At 46.4% G+C, this 6000-nt stretch overlaps 1 protein-coding gene across 1 annotated transcript in view; it reads right to left on the minus strand.

Moving 5' to 3' along the window:
* The window catches only part of KIAA1217 (KIAA1217 ortholog), a 327102-nt gene extending 323353 nt beyond the window's left edge, over window positions 1-3749 (minus strand). The window contains exon 1 of the mRNA XM_015853276.2: window positions 3527-3749. The gene's annotated coding sequence lies outside the window, so the exon portion shown is untranslated. The remainder of the gene's footprint in view (window positions 1-3526) is intronic.
* Window positions 3750-6000: the final 2251 nt, after the last annotated feature.

Consider the following 6000-nt stretch of genomic DNA (forward strand, 5'->3'; position numbering starts at 1 on the left):
ATCCTTATATAAATTTTGGAGTTAATTCATTTCACACTGGCTTGGAAAACTACTGTTCAATTACTTAATGAATTCTAAGGCAAAACAGTCAAGAATATAGGAAATTCCAGCTTACATCAGGTGAAAAAAACTACTATTCAGCTGTTAAGAGAAAAAGTGGGAGTACTTTTGCATATATAAACTACGTATGTAAGTTTCATTCATCTTAATTTCAAGCATCTGTATGAGTCTCCATCAGATGACTCATGAAGGCGCCTTTTTCAGTCTGTAGGGTTTAGACATCTGGTACAACACAAAAACGCTCCTTTGCACTACAGTATAACATATTCAAGAAAAAGCTATTTGTTGGTTTCATTCTGAAATTAAAATAATCTTAAAAAAACAGTGCTGTATGCTGGAAAATGATGTTTTGAAAGAGGCAGAAAAGCCCACATGTCTATAATGACTGGGAAGGCCCCCACCACCAAGTCAGCAATTTGACTGGGAAGGAAAACACCACCAGCAGCTCTTTGAAAGCTCAAGTCAGCAGTTTCAGTATAATTACTGGGGAGCAAATAGGTAGAGGTACCATGGCAAAGCAGCCTCATGGGGTCTTCTAGCAGAAGGAACCATGACTGAGCAGAGCATGAGATGTATCAACTGGAACCGAACTAAGATAACTAAACTGGGTCTTCTCTACAGGCTTGAGCTTCTGCCCACCACTACCATAATGTCAACCACATGACCAGCACAATTTAATATGATGAGCCAAGCCAGACAGAAGTCCTCATTTTTCCCCTTTCCCTGTCTGCTAGCATTACTTCCAGACCATTTTCCTTGTTATGTCTCCTGTTTCCTCCCTTTTACCTTGTTTTGTGTCCTCTGCTTCCTGCTTCCCTGTGCTGTCCATTCCCAGTGCCACATTTGCCATCCCTAGTCTGCTTTCTCTTCATTGCTTTCTTCGCTTATAATAACTTTTAATTGCTGCCTGCAAACACTGATTAATCGGGACAGCAATTTAAAGATAAGACTTGCAGATTTTATAGAGTATTGTATCTATAAAACAATCTGCAAATACTTAGGCTGTCAGTACGTGTTTAAATTTTTCCATACATACGTAAAAGTATCAATTGCCATAGGGATGCAATAGAGTATCCTACATATGTGTATGTATATGAAAATTCCACACTGGCTGGGAGTTAGAACAAGACTGAAGACCAAAACATCCTCATTTTCCACTGAGTGAAAGACGAGCTTCAAAATCATTAACTGTCTCCTTTGCCTTACAGCAAGAGGTCACAGCAAATGTCAAACACAAGAGAGCTGTTCAATTAAGGGCAACCTTACAAAATCCAAACCGTTACCAACAGCAGCCTGGACGTCATCCTTGCCCCAGCAAAGCCACCACCCTGACAGAAGCTATTACACAAGAGTCTGCACTTGAAAACTGCCAAGCTTTAATCTTCAATGAAGAGAAATGAATGTATTCTCTTGAGAAACAATTCTGCCATAGCAGAGCAGTGGTTTCTTAGGAATCGAGGGGAAAAAAAAAAAGAAAAAAAAGAAAAAAAAGAAAGAGAAAGAAAGAAATAAAGACAAGCTAACTTTTTCCACCTCTTCCAATCGCTTATACCAAAAAGCTACATGTATGGCGTAACAGCACTGTAATTTATCCCAAAGCAATAAACAGGAAATTGCTATTTCAAATAGCAAAAGTAAAGAGATGTTCTGAATTGCTAACTTGCCATCTATCTGTTGTCAGGAAAAGAAAAAGATGACTGAATACAAAAGCAATGCTTTCTGGGTTGGGGAGGCGAAGACATTTTGGGAAAAAAAGTAACTAACTGTGATAGTTTTCTCCAATGGCAGTTTTATTGTTGTATGTTGAATGCTTCGGAAAACATAGCCCATCTAAGCTATAGTAAATTGTCAAAATAGGCTTAGAATAATTCATCTGCAGAACAAGAGGGAGAGGGGAAAAAACAAGAAAAAAAGAAAAGGAAAAAGAAAAAGAAAAGGAAAAGGAAAAGGAAAAGGAAAAGGAAAAGGAAAAGGAAAAGGAAAAGGAAAAGGAAAAGGAAAAGGAAAAGGAAAAGGNAAAGGAAAAGGAAAAGGAAAAGGAAAAGGAAAAGGAAAAGGAAAAGGAAAAGGAAAAGGAAAAGGAAAAGGAAAAGGAAAAGGAAAGGACAAAGCTGATGGTTCGAAGCACAGTAGCACAAAATAATGCTCAGTACTGATCAGCCTCCTGCAACTTTGCAATGGTCTGTGGATGAAGGCTGCGTAAAACCCACAAACCCAAAATGTGACAACAAAATGTAAAAGTCTCTGGACCTAAGCGTGTCAATCAGAGCTCTGGGTCCATCCAATATGGGGTCAGGGTTTCTGGCTGCAGGAGCTGTGCACTGTGAGCACTACATCCTGAACACAGTGAGTAGAGCAGGACCAGCTATGTGCATAGGGCTCCCTGCAGGCATTAGTTCGGCTGCCATCAAAGCCTACTTTAGGAATGTGAGATTAGATTATATTTCTCAGTAAGCCTACAGCTAAGAGGAGGGAGAAGAAAGTTATTATATTATATATATATATATTATATATTATATATATAAGTTGTTATATTTAGTCAGAGATTTTTTAGCTTGGTCACTATATAAAAATATAATTCTTAGAGGCAGATGATATGGACTTCTGCACACTGCATCCTCGCTGTTCGCAAGGTCAGAAGAGAAATGCTTTGATTTCCACCCCTGATTTGCAGAAATCAGCTTATTAAAGCTTTCAGTGTTTATGCCTTAATGCCTGCCATCATGCAGTACTTCACCTAAGAGTCCAACTGAGCTTTCCCAACAAGGAGCAGCAGCTCTGTCCACGCAGACCCTCTGAGCACAAACCATGTGAGCCATCTGCTGCTGACTCCCCCAGGCAGCACACGTTGCCCATCCACAGAGCTCTGAGCAACTATTCTGAAACTATCAGGATATGGAAAGTTCCAGAAAATGAAAAGTAATAATAAATACCAATTCTTAATGGACAGCATGGAAATAAAGCATTAACCACAACACTTAAATATTCTGAGAGCCTTACGTCACCGTACCCACCCGTACTGCATGCAGCACTGAACTTTGCCAAGCACAGACAAGTCAAATTGTTCTATTCTCAAAGTTGACAGAAGTTTTGCTTTGACTCCGGGAGCAGATCCTATCTCAGAGCACACACACACGGAGCACGCTGAGCATCCTCCAGCCTCGCTCACTCAGTACCTACGGGCTGGGCAGCACCTCGGGACTGAGAGCCCTTACTCGAAAAGGTTTCTGTCCGTAGGGCTCAAAGGGAACTCTTCCAACTCACATCACACAGTCCTAAATGATTTTTCACCCCACTCCTCCAAAGGACGCAATAATTCTGTTATGAACATCTTCCAACCGCAGTTGATGCATACAACGCAGCCTTCCTCATCATCAACGTTATTGGCAGAAAAGTCATTTTTACCGTACTCCACGTTTACAAATTAAGTAACTCGGAAGTTGGACATAGTGCTAAGTTTACTCACAGGCAGAAGACGCGCAGGGACGCGAGAAGCAGCTGGACCGGCCGAAGGACGCAGCTCTGCGGAACCGCCGGCACCGACCTCCGGAGCCCACCCGCGGGTGGCAGCCCCGATACCCTCCGTTCCGCTCCCGAGGTGCCACTCCGCGCTCAATCGAGTTCGGTGGCCGCTCCAAGGGAAGCGGCGGCGCCGCCGGGGCTTCGGTACCGCCCCGGGGGTTCGGCCCCGCAGCGCCCGCCCCGCTGCGCCCCACCTGCCCCAAGGTCACTCCTCCCCGGGGGGAGCAAACTTTGGGACGCGCTCGGCTCCGCGCTGCAGCGGGGCGGAGGGAGCGGACCGGCGGCCGCAGAGAGGCGGAGGCTGCGCGGAGCTGCGCGGAGCTCTCGGTCGCCAGCTGCAGCGCGCAGGGCGGGCTGCGCGCCGCTTCCTCCTCTTCCTCCTCTTCCTCCTCCTCCTCCTCCCTCTCTTCCCCTTCCCTCCCGACGACTTTCAGTTCACCTGCAGGCAGCCCGGCTCCGCAGCTCTCCCCGGGACTGCAGTCACTGCGTCAGCGCCCTCCCCACCCCGCGGAGGGAGCCGGGCCGGGTCGGGGCCGCTCGTCCCGCCGGGAGATTTGGGGCAGCTCCCAGCGTGGGGATCCCTCGGGTACCAAACCTCTCCCCCAGCTCCCATCCCCGAGGCAGCTGCCTGCAGCTGCCGATAGGGATTGCCCCCGTGCTGTCAATCAGCTCCGCGGTGAGAAGCTATAAATATTTATCAGGCATCCTAATAGCCGCATCAGCGGAGCGCTCGGTTCGCGTGACTCAGAGCTCCACGAACGGCCCGGTGGGAGCTACCCGCGGGCTGCCCCGGCACCCAGGGCGGAGCGCGGCTGCTGCAGAGCTGAGAGCTGCGTTAACCGGGCGCCATCCGTGCCTCGGTGCACCCAGCCTTCCTCCCCCATTTGGTGAGGCAGCCCGATGTTTGCTGGCTCAGGTGGTTCCATCAGGGCGCATCCGTCGGCCAGGGAGGGGCTGCTTTCTTCCGTGGGACTGTCGCGTTTTCTCGGACAAACCAGGCTTTGTACTCTAATCGGGATGGGAAGACGCCTTAAGCCAGAATCTGAGTGCACAGAGAGCCCTGAAATAAGTTCAGCTGGGATGCAGAGAACTGTGCAGCCCGTCTAGAAACTGAGGATAAGAAATGATAGTTACAAACTTTATACAGCTGCATCAGTGTTAAAATAACAGGGAGTCTCAATAGAGAAAAATAAAACATATGAATGGAATGTAGTAAATTTGTCTCACTTTCTTCCAGTTACAAAGGTAACTCTCGATGCTGAGTGGCACACAGTGGCACTGCCAGGAGCCTGCTGAGCACGTGGGGCATCTTCCAACTGCTGCCATCTTTGTCAGTTTTGCTTATCTGAGGAATTTTAGAAGTAACTCTGAGAAAGATCAAGACTTACAAACTCTGCCTGGAAGGGCACAAATTCGCCTTGGCTTGAGTTTTATTTTACAGGTGATGTTTAAAATGGGATCAGCTAGAGGTGCACTTTCTGTTTTCCTACACATTGTGCTCCCAAGCAGCTGCCGCTTCTGGCTGGAAAGTGGATGGGCTGAACTTGACCTTTCTATCGTGAAGCGTATACTTTTGTGTGCACTGATTTCCAGGGAAAAAGAAAAAGAGGACAAAAAAAATACCCAACAATCCTGCCATCACCAAAAAACCCCCACAAAAACTCACCAGCCCAGCATCTATGGAGTTGCATAATCCCACTTAAACATGACCTAGATCTGCAACAGAACATCATTAATAAATATTCTTCCAAACTTCATACTTGCTAATCTTAATAAATTACAAATTGGCAGCTTGCCCATCTCTGAGATTTTAGAGCAGATGCTTTAGAGGGAGATCCTATTACCGAGCCTTTGGTTCTGCTGCATCCACGCCTGTGCTGAGAAGGAGCATCATAATCTGTACTGTAGCAATGCACGGGGGCTGCAGCTGAGACAGAATTCAGTTGGGCTTTCACCCGTCAGACACATCGCGTGAGAAATTCCGTCCTGGAGATTTACTGACCTAAACAGATAAGACAGGCAAGAGATGGCAGGGGAAATAACCTGCCCCAAACCATGCAGAAGGTCTGTAACAGCACGGGATGCAGGGCTGATTCAGCAGCCCAGACTACAGTTGCTGTGATGCCAAGCGTTGCCTTAAATGATGAACTGAGCACAGTCCTGAAAATCCAGTATACAAACTGTGTTTTTGGTCGGAGTGTTTGTTGTTACGGTGTCTTAATTCAATTAGGTTTCATTCTTCTGCTAAGAACTAGCAGCAAAAGCTGGTCAGTACTGTTTTAAGTTCTGAAACCAAACTGTAGTGAAGTTATTCCAAGGGAGTTCTGCTCTTTCATGCTGAAGCTGCCTGCTCCTTGCTAAACTGCAGAATTAATGAGCTCCGATTGGGTTTCCCAAAGATTAGTGCAAATTATTGCT

This window comes from Coturnix japonica, chromosome 2 (assembly GCF_001577835.2).
Source record: "Coturnix japonica isolate 7356 chromosome 2, Coturnix japonica 2.1, whole genome shotgun sequence".
NCBI classification, from domain to species: Eukaryota; Metazoa; Chordata; class Aves; order Galliformes; family Phasianidae; genus Coturnix; species Coturnix japonica.